Genomic DNA, 14103 nt, shown 5'->3' on the forward strand with positions numbered 1-14103 from the left:
CCGTGCACTCCACAGCATAACACGGTGCCTGCCCGGTCTCTCTAGCCCCCCGGTAAGCACAGGAAGTTGGCGCAGGTCTCCTACCTGGCTTCACCATACTTCCTGTGTGCCCCCCCACAAGACATTTTTGGGGCTGACTCTCGGGCTTCCATCCACGCCGCCATGCTGCCTCATACCAGCGCCTCTCCGCCTTCGCTGCCTCCAGCTCCTCTTTGGAGCGGCGATATTCTCCTGGCTGAGCCCAGGGTCCTTTACCATCCAGTTCGTCCTCCCTCTTTGCGCAGCTCCTGCTGCCGCTGCCTGTCACCACGCCGCTTGGTCCTGTTGTGGTGGGTGATTCTGTTACGGTTTTCTTCTGGTGAAAGAGACGCGGACCAAAACGCAGCGTGGTTATTTATAAACATCTTTAATAAAGATGATAACGTGAACAATATACTTATACAAAACAAGAAAACGTGGAAAACCGAAAACAGTCCTAACTGGTGCAAAACACAGAGACAGGAACAATCACCCACGAAATACCCAAAGAATATGGCTGCCTAAATATGGTTCCCAATCAGAGACAACGATAAACACCTGCCTCTGATTGAGAACCACTCCAGGCAACCATAGACTTTCCTAGACAACTATACTGAACACAACCCCATAAATCTAATAAACCCCTAGACAAGACAAAATACAATAAATCACCCATGTCACACCCTGGCCAAAATAATAAAAGAAAACACAGAATACTAAGGCCAGGGCGTGACAGTTTAGGCAGTAACTAACAAGTATTCCACCCTGTCACAGTATAATGGAGTGAAATGTGTTTGAATCATAAGACTAGAATTATTGAATGTATGTGCATAGGAAAAGAGGAACTGTTAGTAGACAAGGAACTGTGGCAGACAACTTGTGACCACTGTGAAGCTGACAGTAAAGTCTTATCACGGTCGTCCGGGGCCCGCGACGAGGCGGAGGGGGGTCTACGTCCCACACCAGAGCCGCCGCTGTAAGGGAATGCCCACCCGGACCCTCCCCTTTAAAGTCAGGTTTTGCGTCCGAGTCCGCACCTTTGGGGTAGGCCAGGGTGTGACTGGGGTGGGCATTCTAGTTTCTTTATTTCTATGTTTTCTGTTTCTATGTTTTGGCCGGGTATGGTTCTCAATCAGAGACAGCTGTCTATTGTTGTCTCTGATTGGGAATCATACTTAGGCAGCCTTTTTTCCTTTGTATTTTGTGGATAGTTAACTTTGTTAGTGGCACTATAGCCCTAGTAAGCTTCACGGTCGTTGCTTTGTTTCTTGTTTTGTTTATATAAATAAAGGAAAATGTACGCTCACCACGCTGCACCTTGGTCCGGTCATTTCCACGACGATGTCCGTGACAAACAATGCCTCAAATATTTGTCTGTCAGCCTTGCATTAAAGAAAATTGTGATAAATAAAAAAGTATGCCAGTTTAAATTCAGGACCAAAAATTGACAGCTGTGCCATGTAGATTGCAAAATAGTTGGAAAGAGATTTTAGAAGTACTGATTCCATGGCACATGGTTTATGTATCGGTTTACTGATATACCGGATTCAAAATTCTTGCAACTAATAGAATGTTATCTTGTAACGGAGATGCTGGGAGTTAAAAAACAAGTGCAGGGAGGTGATTTGGACATGAAACACATAACCAGTACTGACTGGGAAATGGAACTACAGGAATGACAGATATAGGGGTCGTGATAGAGTCCAGGTGTGTCACATGATGAGGCGCAGGTGCACATAATTAGTAAACCAGCAGCATCAAGTGCTGGAGAGGGGGAGCAGACATGACAGTACCCCCCTGATGCACGGATCCAGCCGGAAGATGAGGACGGCCTAGAGGGCGTGGAGCGGGCTGGTCCACATAACAAAATTAGAAATCACGGATGATGTTGGGATCTACAATGTCCTCCACCCAAACCCAACACTGCTCCTCTAGACCGTGACCCTCCCAGTCCACCAGGTACTGTAGCCGAACCCCATGACATCGGGAGTCCAGTAAGGATCTGAGGGCATAGGCGGGACCTCCCTCGACATCCAGGGGAGGTGGAGTGGTGTCGTGGGGGACAACCTCAGCCAGGGGACCAGGTGGTGATCCGCCTGCTCCTTCTGACAGTGGACAGTGCACTGGAGTCTCACGTGGGCATCGCTCCACACTTCATCTGTGTGCCTGAACCACTCATCCACTGCCGAAGTTGGAATAGGCGCTCACCCCCCCTCTCTGCCCGCCGGCGGATGCTCTGCAGATTTTGTTGCAAAGAGACAGAATCGTTAGATCATTTGCTTTGGTACTGTCCATATGTAGCTTGTTTTTGGTCGCAGGTTCAGGAATGACAGTTAATTTAAAAATATATGGCAAATAGGAATCAAACTGGATGGTCTTCAGAAATACATGGGAAGTGTTGAGGGCAGTGGAAGGATAGGAGTAAAAACAAACAAAAGATAACTATTGTAAAATAGATTGTGCCCTTAAACATAGCATGTTTAAGCTGGAAGTAGAAGCATTGTTGTGTTGTTGACAATTAGTTTACGCCAATTATGGGAGGGGTGGTAGGGTTAGTGGAAAATAACAAAGGAAAATATATTTAAAAGATTGGACACACCTACTCATTCCAGGGATTTTCTTTATTTTTACTCTTTCTACATTGTAGAATAATAGTGAAGACATCAAAATGATGAAATTACATATATGGAATCATGTAGTAACCAAAAAAGTGTTAAACAAATCAAAACATATTTTATATTTGAGATTCTTCAAAGTAGCCACCCTTTGCCTTGATGATAGCTTTCAACTGTTCAAATGAGACTGCATGAATCAGGCCTTCATGGTTGAATTGCTGCAAAAAAAACACTGCTAAAGGACACCAATAAGAAGACGAGACTAGCTTGGGCCAAGAAACACAATTACTTGACATTAGACCAGTGGAAAAATATATTGGAAGCCAATTACATTGATGGAAGCTACAATCTATCGACATCTATAAAAAATATATATACAAAATAAATACAAAACAATGCTTCAAACGTATTTCTTTTATTTTACTTGTTTTCTGTTTTAGAAATGTTTCAATGGTCACACAGTATGGAAGTGGAACTCCTAACCAACAATGATGTTGGGGATGCAGGCTGGGAATTTCATGCTGGCGTTCAACATCCTGCTCCCTGGGAACAACTACAGAAAGATCTCCCTTTCATTCACATGGGGGTTGTTTCCAGACTCCTTCTTCAAGGTACAGCAGCTGTTGGGGCCATCAAGGCATTCTGGCAGCACAAACATAATGAAACCATTGACCGACTGAAAACAAAAGATGCAGTTGTCATACTTAGTAAATAAAATACTTATCATTTTTGTAAGGTTGGGAAATTAGAAACATAGCACCTTTATTAAGAGGAAGGATGTTTTTAAATGTATGAATAAAATGGGAAATATCTTCCAAAGTTCTCAAATTGTTTGTGATACAAAAGCAAATTAGACATCCTTCCTCCCAATGAAGATACAGGATATTTGCCAGAACAATCTGTGATACCAAAACATTTTTTGGACCTTCCTGGTGTGAAATAACCCTTATTACATACAATAGACAATTTACAATATTATTTGGGATTGCAGCTGATGGTCATATGGACGGTTCTGGACATTGTGCCCAGTACTGTTCTTATACAGCAATGGAGAATGAGACCAAGGAAATCCTCTCCATCATGACCATCGGCAAAAGGGAAACCTAGCAGAGCTATTGCAGAATGGAGAAAGAGGGCTTCGTAAGGACGAAGCTGGTGACCCAAGTCCCACTGACTTGGGTCACCAGCTTGTCTGCTTGTCTGTAAGTCTGTAATGATGCCCACACCCAAATTTCTGCCCTAATGAATGAGTTTGGTTTTAATTTGAATACCAACAATAGACAAACACAACTAGACAACACATGGCTCCAATAGTATCAACTCATAGTAATTCAACAATAGTAATTTCATCTCTCAGTGGAATTCAAATTGTGTAATTGCACAGACTTGAATTCTCAAACATCACACACAGTGATGTGCGATGTTTTGTCCTCAGAACCAGACAGGCCGATACAAAGAAGTGAAGCACTTCATATGTGGCATGGGGGGCAAAGGACATAGGCAAAAATATTGATGCTGTAAAGTATTTATATTGAGGAAGTCATGCGATCTCCACTGCTTATTATATTGTACCTTATGTTTCAACTGAAATGCCTAATTGAGAGAATTCTCTTAACCCACTTTTCAAACATTCTCTCAAGAAATGCTGGGCAGCAGGCAGCGTATTGCATCCTTCTCCAGTGGAGTATGGATATTGTCAACCACAGTGGACGCTGCTGAGGGAGAATGGCTCATAATAAATGGCCAGAATGGAGCCAATAGAATGGCATCAATCACCTGGTAGCCATGTATTTGATACCATTCCGCTCCAGTCATTACCAGTTCTCCCCAATTAAGGTGCCACCAAGCTCCTGTTGTCAACCACTTCTGGTGGAGATGTAAGGAGGCTGGGACATATGAAGAGTTCATTTTAAGTGAAATACTGTGGCACTAAGAACAGCTTACTATTGGATGATTTATATTTTGAATTTATATTTGGAATGGCTTGTATCGTACTTGACTGTAATTTCAGCACTGCCATTACCGTGATTAATGATATGTCAGGCTATTGTGTAGTAAATAAATGGTTACTGATAAATGGTTTTCACTGCTGTAGAACATGAGAGGCATCCTGCACCATGTTGTAGAACACAAATGGGCCTTCGGCAGCTTTCAGCATGACAGTTTTCCTGAGAAAGGCCCAAAGTCCTGAATGGAGAGAGGTTCAGCAGCCCACAAGACTGACTGAAATTGTGCTCGACCAGAGGTGTCTTAAAGTTATCACCAAACACCTGGCTTTTAGGTCTTGTAAATCATATATGTGTCATATATTTTTCTATGTTTGATGAGACGACACGTATAAGGCTAATTGTGATGCTTTTCTGAGGTCAACTGCAGAGCTGGAGGCATTCCAATATCACATTCTGATGTATGCCAGCAATAGGTTTGCCTTCACACTGCACATATATGAGGACAGGACTCTCCTGGCAGCATTGGACAACAATCAACATCGAGAGAGGCCTGCTCTCGAGGAACAAAGCTGGCAACAAGATGTGAGTGATTCCTGTTTCCGTACCTGTTTTGGGCACTCATCTGTTATGTACATCTCCGGTAAGAACCAGAACCTGCCCAAACTTATTCAATGCAGCAGCACATTTTCCAGCCTATTGGTTATACCTTGATGTTGTAATGATAATTACTCGTTCCTCGATGTTCGGTGTTCTATACCCTGAGCTACTCACAGTACAGACACTTTCAAAACAAGTCCAAAAAATGGACAGTGCTTGCGAAGAAGAACCCCAAAACCCTAGCTACATCTCTGAGCAGCAAGCATGTGTGGTCAGACAAAGGTTGGCATCCAATATAGGAATGCCAAGGATCATCCCTTGTGTAGCCAGTGACCCAAGAAATCTTGGCCTTCTCCCTGACATTGCAACACCACTCATCCAGGAACTGGGTCAGGCACACGTCAGCTGGGGGCCAGGTATGAGTGATAAGATTTAAAACAGTGTTTTTACAAAGGAGGGTCAAACAGAGTGTTTCTAGATGCATCTTTTCCTCCCTCTCCCTAGGATCTGAACAGCTGCACTGACTGGAAACCCCATGTCCACATGCACACACACATGCATGCCTGCACAAGCACACACACATGCATGCATAATCTCACACACACACACTGAATACCAATAGCTAACAATTAGTTCCTATAGTTTCTTGTAAAAAGCTATTACAAATAACCACCATTGTTATTGTACATTGTGTTATTGTACAGTCCCCTCTACTCAATTAAATAGACCTCATTGCTTATAAATAGCAATTGTAAATAACCTCATGTTATTGATCATGTATTATAGAGTCCCTTCGACTCAATCCACCTGTAAATATACCTTGTGAATACTTTGTCACTCATGAATGTTGTCTTACGTCTAAATAAATGTAGTTATGCAGAGTCAAATGATTTGTTCTATGATTCTGTTTCATTTTAAAAGACTTAACTATTTGTGGAACAAATAAATACTTTTGTACTTCCACTATATTCAACCTTTGTTTGTAACATTAGTTGTTTTTATTAAACAGTGGGTTAGAGTTAGCGAACAGTTCATAATACATGGACAGAATTCTCTAGGTCAGTCTGCCAGGAGTGAATCCTTTATAGTGGCCATTAGGGTCAGGGAAAGCGTCTCTGATGTCCCACACGCAGCAGCTTGGAATAACTATCCTGTGGCCCTGCCAAAGCGTTGCACGCTGCCAACAGATGAACTGCTGGTAGGCAGCATGCCTGTACTCTGCATGGTCTTCTCCCTGTTCCTCACTTTCAACCAGGGATAACAGATCATTCCTATAACCCTGATGTTCCTTAGGTTTCCAGGCTCCAGGCAGTATGTGTATGTGTGTGGCATTGTACTGATACAGGTATTTGGCCCCCCAACGCAGCCCTTCTTCTCAAAGTCAGTTGGCATTTTCACCACACCTGCCACAGGTGCACCAAAAATCTAATCAAATAAAAGTTGATTTGTCACGCGCGTCGAATACAACAGTGAAATGCTTACTTACAGGCTCTAACCAATAGTGCAAAAAGGGCCTCCCCCCACATCTCCACCACCTCCCTGGTTAGCCTGGATGTCCTCTCCAGCATCAGCATCAAGACATCATGCCTCTCTCTCGCTCTCTACTACAGCTGTTTATGATACAACTAAAGTTAATGAGCAAAAATAAGAGCTACTGTATATTTCCTGGTTGACATGAGTACCGGAGTTGACAATCTGGTCTAGATTTGGTTTAGACTAATCAGACATGGTGTAATGTGGCTTACAAACCTCCACCAGTGCTCTTCTATCTTGACTATGATGATCAACTCTCTCCCTGTAAGCCAGGGATTTTTCCCAGATTCTGAATCTGCCCCTTCTACCTCTTCCACTGTTCCCTCCCCTGGAACTGGTTGATCCTTTTGCCCTACTCATTACATGGGCCCCTGTCTCTACACTGGCCCTCAGCAGTCCTCCACGGACCATTTGACATCTGCCCCTGGCTTTCTCTCTCTGTGTAGGCTTCTCTGTGCCATGTTCAAGCAACAGATTGTCCGAAAGGGAATAATTCAAGAATCAGGATGCGCCAAATACATTTACATGTACCAAAAATTTGACCTGGTGAAATGGTGCTGCCAACAATTGACAGAAAATATACTCTTTGTAAGAATAACAATTAGTAAATGGTAATAGTATTTACTGTAAATATTTTGTTAACCAAGCCTTGACTGATAGGTAACTTAGCTACAACTATAAATAAATTCATATGGTCATTAAATATTAGCTATATTACCTCGACATGATCTGCCATCTCTGATGATGTTAGTTCTTTGGATTTTTATGTTGTGGAAGAAAGACAAACGTGACTCATTAGCGAACATAAATACACTCAATGTTTTCTAATACATGAAATGAAAACAAACATTTTATATTACAATGAACCTAACTTTAGCCAACTTTTATTCTGCTCCCTAACTAATTTAGCCAGCTAGCTAGCCCACTAGTCTAGCCAACAGGCAGAACACAGCTAAACACTACAAAACATGCAGAACAGGTTATCAGAAACTACATATTTTCCAGAACAGAACAAAGTGTACAATATAATGCATAATGGCTCATCACATAAAATAATTGAACGTTTTATTCCAAAAGTACTTACCGGGATTATAGTCCGACTGGATTGGCTGCAATGCTAAACTGCAATATGGCAGAGTGACAGTTGAGTTATAAACATCACTCAGCATGTGAGCCAGATTACATATTGCCTACACTCGAGCCCTATGTCATCACCTCGCCTGGCTGAGAAATCAACTGAAAAATATTTTTAAAAACCTGAAGGGGTGAATATTTTAAAAAGCTTGGGTATTTCCAGTGCCGTGGCGTCAAAGCATTGAATAGGTATAGTTAAGCCGTAATATCTCTTATTTGGGAGATATAAACCAAAATAGAAAGTGCATTATTTAATTTAGCGCTTACTGAGTCTGGTTTCAGTAGAAGGAACCATGAATTCTGCTTTATATCAGAGAATTCGATAATGTAAGGCCATCTGTCTGGGAGCTGAATCTGAAGCGCAGCGGAGTCATGCAGCAAGACAAATATCCAAAACACACAATCAGGTCTACACAATCAGGTCTACACAATCAAGTCTGAAAATGGCTAAAAAGCAACACATTTTAAGTTTTGTAATGGCCTTTAGTCAAAATCCAGACCTAATCCCAATTCAGATGTTGTGGCAGGACTTGGAAAGAGCAGTTCATGCTTGAAAATCCACAAATGTTGCTGAGGTTAAAGCAGTTCTGCATTGAAGAGTGGGCCAAAATTCCTCCACAGCAATGTGAGAGATTGATCAACAACTACAGGAAGCTTTTGGTTGTAGTCATTGCAGCTAATGGTGGCACAAGCAGTTATTGACCCCTCCTGTCTCAGCCTCCAGTATTTATACTGCAGTAGTTTATGTGTCTGGGGGCTAGGGTTAGTCTGCTATATCTGGAGTATTTCTCCTATCTTATCCGGTGTCCTGTGTGAATTTAAGTATGCTCTCTCTAATTCTCTCTTTCTCTCTTTCTTTCTTTCTTTCTTTCTTTCTTTCTTTCTCTCGGAGGACCTGAGCCCTAGGACCATGCCTCAGGACTACCTTGCATGATGACACCTTGCTGTCCCCAGTCCACCTGGCCGTGCTGCTGCTCCAGTTTCAACTGTTCTGCCTGCAGCTATGGAACCCTGACCTGTTCACCGGACGTGCTACCTGTCCCAGACCTGCTGTTTTCAACTCTCTAGAGACAGCAGGAGCGGTAGAGATAGTCTCAATGATCGGCTATGAAAAGCCAACTGACATTTACTCCTGAGGTGCTGACCTGTTGCACCCTCGACAACTACTGTGATTATTACTATTTGACCATGCTGGTCATTTATGAACATTTGAACATCTTGGCCATGTTCTGTTATAATCTCCACCCGGCACAGCCAGAAGAGGACTGGCCACCCCTCATAGCCTGGTCCCTCTCTAGGTTTCTTCCTAGATTTTGGCCTTTCAAGAGAGTTTTTCCTAGCCACTGTGCTTCTACACCTGCATTGCTTGCTGTTTGGGGTTTTAGGCTGGGTTACTGTACAGCACTTTGAGATATCAGCTGGTGTAAGAAGGGCTATATAAATATATTTTATTTTGATTTGATTTGAAGAGGGCGGATACCTTTTTTACACAGGGGCTTTGGGTGTTGCATAACTTTGTTTATGAAATAAATTAAATAAGTATGTAATTGCTGTGTTATTTGTTCCCTCTGGTTCCCTTTATCTAATATTAGGTTTTGTTGAAGATCTGATAACATTCAGTGACAGAAATACACAAAAATAGAGAAAATCAGAAAGGGGCCAAATACTTTTTCACAGCACTGAATATGACCATGGCCAGTTCTGCTGTCGTGTGAAAGGCTCAAGTCTTCAATTGCTTCAATTGAGAAATGTTGACCAAATCAGCTGTCCCAGAGCTACCGAACCTTATTCAACTTGTCAATTAATACAATATTAACACCTATGGAATTTTAACAAATAGCATGTTAAACCAGAATAAAAAAAAACTGTATTGTTCTTGAAAAGGTTATTTGTAGAGCCTTTAAGATTGGGCTCCTGAGTGGGGCAGCATTCTAAGGCACTGCATCTCAGTGCACGAGGTGTCACAACAGTACTTGGTTCAAATCCAGGCTGCATCACATCTCATAGGGAGTCCCATAGGGCGGGCAACAATTGGCCCAGCGTCGTCCGGGTTTGGCCAGGGTAGGCCATCATTGTAAATAAGAATTTGTTCTTTTAACTGACTTGCCTAGTTAAATAAATAAAAATATAGAACCATTCTCCATGAATGTTCTACAAAGAACAAATAAAAGGGCCTTTTTATGGTTCTTTATAGAATTTTATGGAACTGTTCTTTATAGCACCATAAACATTCCATGTAGAACCTTATGAACATGTTTTTTTATAGAACCTTACAAAAAAGGGTTCTATATAGCACCACAATCTGCTGTGGTTAGCCTGCAAGCCAAATAACCCTTATTTGGCACTATATATGACGTTTTTTTTCTGTGTGTATTTATGAAAGAATAACATTATGATTGGGGGTATTTGGGCCATTTGAAAACATTAAATTAACACAAATAAAGCAAGTGACATGTGAAATGATATTGCAAAACTCTGACTCAGACTATTGCAAGTGGCCTGTGTGTCGCCCTCGCAATTTTACGGAGGACCGAAAATCAATTTGTTAAATGCTGTTAAATGCAAGCATGTTCAATCTTGAATCACTTAAATCTATTTATATTAAAATATCTAGGCCTAATGTTTTAACTATGACTCCAAATGTGACATTTCAACCAATGCATTTGGCATCATCTTCTGAATGCACGCTTATAGACCCACTCATCCTTTCATTAGGCTGTAAAAAAAAAAAAAAAAAAAAATGTCGTTAGATTGAATGTGCGACAAAGAGGACGATAATGCGCAATATGCGGTCAATGTTGGTCAAAGTTTAGATGGAACCCTGACTATAATAGTGTTGTTGGGGGCGAATGAGCGCTTCCTCTCAGTCTCTCACTGCCGGTCTCTCCTGCGGTTACCGAGACGCAGGCTGGTCGTGCCACCTAAATACCTCAAGCAGCTATCTGCTGCTCTGCGTTATCCCCTTTGTGCCGCGCTGTGTGATTGTTGCAGAGGATTAGGCTACTCGTTTCTACAAGGTTTTGCTCGGAGCGCAAAATTATCCGGTATAGGTGTTTTGCCAAAAATCAACTAATTCTGAATTGAACAATAGGCTATTGCTTTTTAATTAATTTGTCCTGGTATGCTTTTAATCCTGTGCTATTTTTCAAGTATTTTAAGGAAGAATGGAAATCGATTCAAGTAAAGACGAATTACGATAGATCAGAACTATAGATTACAGTAAAATTGAGTGAGCGTTCGAGTTTGATTGAAATAACTCAACATAGCCTACATTTGACCAGTTTCGCTGCACCAATATAGTGCCCGTCTTTCAAACTGCTGAGAGACTGGAGAGGTTGTCTCGCACTGAATGAGTCGCTTTGGAACGCGCGCTATCCACAGAGCGAGCCGGTGATGAAAAAGGTCGGGATTGCGATCAGTAGGCTAGCCTATATTGGAAATTAAAAACGATTTTGGAATAATGGTGAAGTGAAAATAAGAACGCCGAAGATGCAACATCTCCTTGGTAGAATACACGATGGACAAACGCCTGCCATGAATGGTAAGAAAAGCACCTGTCCGTTTTGGGTGAGGTTTAATCATTATCAAGTCGTTAGAATGGCACATTGAAAAGTCCATTAATTTGTCTAAACATACTTTCTCATGCCCTTATGCATCGTAAATTATTATCAACATGTTCTATTAATTTGTGGCAAATCATGGTGCCATTATTGGCTAAATATTTTGATGTTAGATGGAATTACTCTTGTTGTTGTTTAGGATATATTTCTGCATTATATCATTTTTAACCCGCGCCCCTACCCTAGTCGCATCCATGCCCCATTGATAGGCTATTGTAGCCTGAAACATTAACTAATATTTAACACCCATGATCAAACCGGAATGTAAGATAACAATACCCATATTCATTCAGATGTTCGATTATTTAATAGAAAGGCAACGATACAAGTATACGTTTTTAGGGGACATATGAAAGGAGAATGGAATTGGACATGATTATTGTCTTAGTAAGACCCCAGTGCAGATGAACGCAGTTATTGTATGACTAACGAAGATTTCTAAATGCATGTTACTGACTATCTGGGCATGTTGACAATTTGGAGCCATCTTTGACCTTAACATATGAACCAATTTTGCACTCTCCTGTGCATGAATGCATAATACACATGTGACCCAGACTAAAGAGTGAACTGCTTGCATGGCTGGAATTTCTGGTGACCTTACATCAATCTATTAAGATTAGTCAACTTGGGAAAGCAACACTACTGGATACTGTGTTTATGGTACTTGCAGAGTAGCCCTAGTATTCACTAGTTCTTGAAAAGGACTCCCTATTTCACACATTGAAGTACTTCTGGGAAAGTAATCTGATTCAATGTGTGGAGTCATCCTGAATAGGATGGGTTCCATTTAGTGGTGTGGATGGAAAGAGCACCATTGAAAAGAAACACAAAAAAATGTGTTGGGTATTGATGTAGCCCATTCTTTTTACTCTCCATTTGAAGCGCTTATGCAATTAAAGTTATTTGTCCAATTTGTACATGCCCATGCCTGCACTTGCCACAAGTCATTTGTCCAATTTGTATCAATCTAAATGTGTTTTTTTCGCGAAGGTTTAAGGGCTGGCCGATATATTGTATTTTAAGGTATGGATCCATAAACCGGTATGGATTTTTACAATACCAACTATAAATCTATTTAGATCAAATTTTAAATAAATTAGAAGTTCTACACATTGGATCACTTCACTGTCAGTTGTTATCCTCTGCCAAGGGATAATCTGCGGTGGAAGGTGGCCGAGCCACCTCGATGTTTGTAACACCATGGGACATCCAGAAAATGGTTCTTCTCGCGGACACCTCTGTAGCTTCTGAACGGTTTGGCCTAGAAACTGCAAGTCCCACGGGACTCGTCTGAATTCGGTACCGTCAAAGTGCCAACTTCTGTTTGTAGCGTCCGAACCGTTTGGGCTTCAAACTTTTGTGACCCTCCCCTCTAATGGCTTAGACTCTTAAGAATCAAAGGGATACTTTCGGATTCTGGCAACGAGTCCCTTTATCTACTTCCCCAGAGTCAGATGAACTCTTGGGCACTATTGGCATGCTTCTGTGTCCAGTATCTAGTTGATGACCTGCACTCTAAAAGTCAAACGCAAGTTCAAGAATGTGTGAAGAAAAATAATGAGCACCTTCCACAACACGTTCTCCAAACCTCCAGTTCTGCTTCTAAGATAGTTGTGGCACTGCTCCTAGATTCTCAGTCCTGCCAGAGCTGTGTGTATCAGTCCACAGATGGGGTGGTCAGTACAGTATGTGTGAAGTGTTTTACAGAGGGAAGAAAGCCCTGCGAATACAGGGCCAACAATATCTTTAATACCTGTACTGTGCATGCAGGAACACTAACTCCTTCTCTGGCGGTGCTAGCTGTTCATGGCCAGAGCTCACTACAACATCACGCCAGGCCATACAGAAGGAAAGGGAACCTCGCTATAGTGCTTACTGCGAACCCACTGTCTGCTGTTTTAAGAGATGGCGTTTGCCTCACAGGGATTAGAGGCGTGCCTCTAATTGACTTAGCATGAACCATTTTACACCATACAACTCACAATCACACTCCAAACCCATGGTGACACATGCATGGAGATCCTAGCTCAAATCACCATGATGTGGTGGAGAGGTTAAGTGACAGCCAATAAGACCAGAGCCAGATTCCGTCATTTTAAAATGCATGCTGCCTTGTGTGTGAAACAAATGCTGGGCTCAGCCCAATCAAACTGCTAATCTCTTGGTAATCACATATTAGGTACCCCACGTGAGTTTTGTTTACATTTAAGGTAGGCAACATTGAATATGTGCCTTGTATCTTTACTGCAAAACATTCAATATACTTGCAACCATCAGGGAACTGATTTTCTTTATAAGACATCTGTATTGCTAACTCATGCATTCAACTGAATCCATCCCCTCCTCCCCATCTGTATCTTGGGTGCCTATGTGTATATACTGTAAATACAGCAGTTCTGTAAACAGTCACGTATTCTTATAATTGTCTTCAAATGATTACATTACAACCACTCTAATAAGTATACTTGATTGCTTATGCAGTTGTCATTTTTGGTCAATTGAATCGAATTGAATTACTTAATTTTTCAAGAAGAACTTCAGTATTCATTGTGAAATGTCCTGCGGGTTGGGTTGGATGGCACCGACATAGACAGGTCTTTGGGCTGTCAAATAACACCTCTCTAAGCAGCCCCT

At 41.7% G+C, this 14103-nt stretch overlaps 1 long non-coding RNA gene across 1 annotated transcript in view; it reads left to right on the top strand.

The window, feature by feature from the left end:
• Nucleotides 1-11174: 11174 nt before the first annotated feature.
• The window catches only part of LOC139415292 (uncharacterized), a 76686-nt gene continuing 73757 nt past the window's right edge, over nucleotides 11175-14103 (top strand). The window contains exon 1 of the long non-coding RNA XR_011634954.1: nucleotides 11175-11387. This is a non-coding gene — a long non-coding RNA (uncharacterized lncRNA). The remainder of the gene's footprint in view (nucleotides 11388-14103) is intronic.

This window comes from Oncorhynchus clarkii, chromosome 8, assembly GCF_045791955.1.
Source record: "Oncorhynchus clarkii lewisi isolate Uvic-CL-2024 chromosome 8, UVic_Ocla_1.0, whole genome shotgun sequence".
Classification (NCBI taxonomy): Eukaryota; Metazoa; Chordata; class Actinopteri; order Salmoniformes; family Salmonidae; genus Oncorhynchus; species Oncorhynchus clarkii.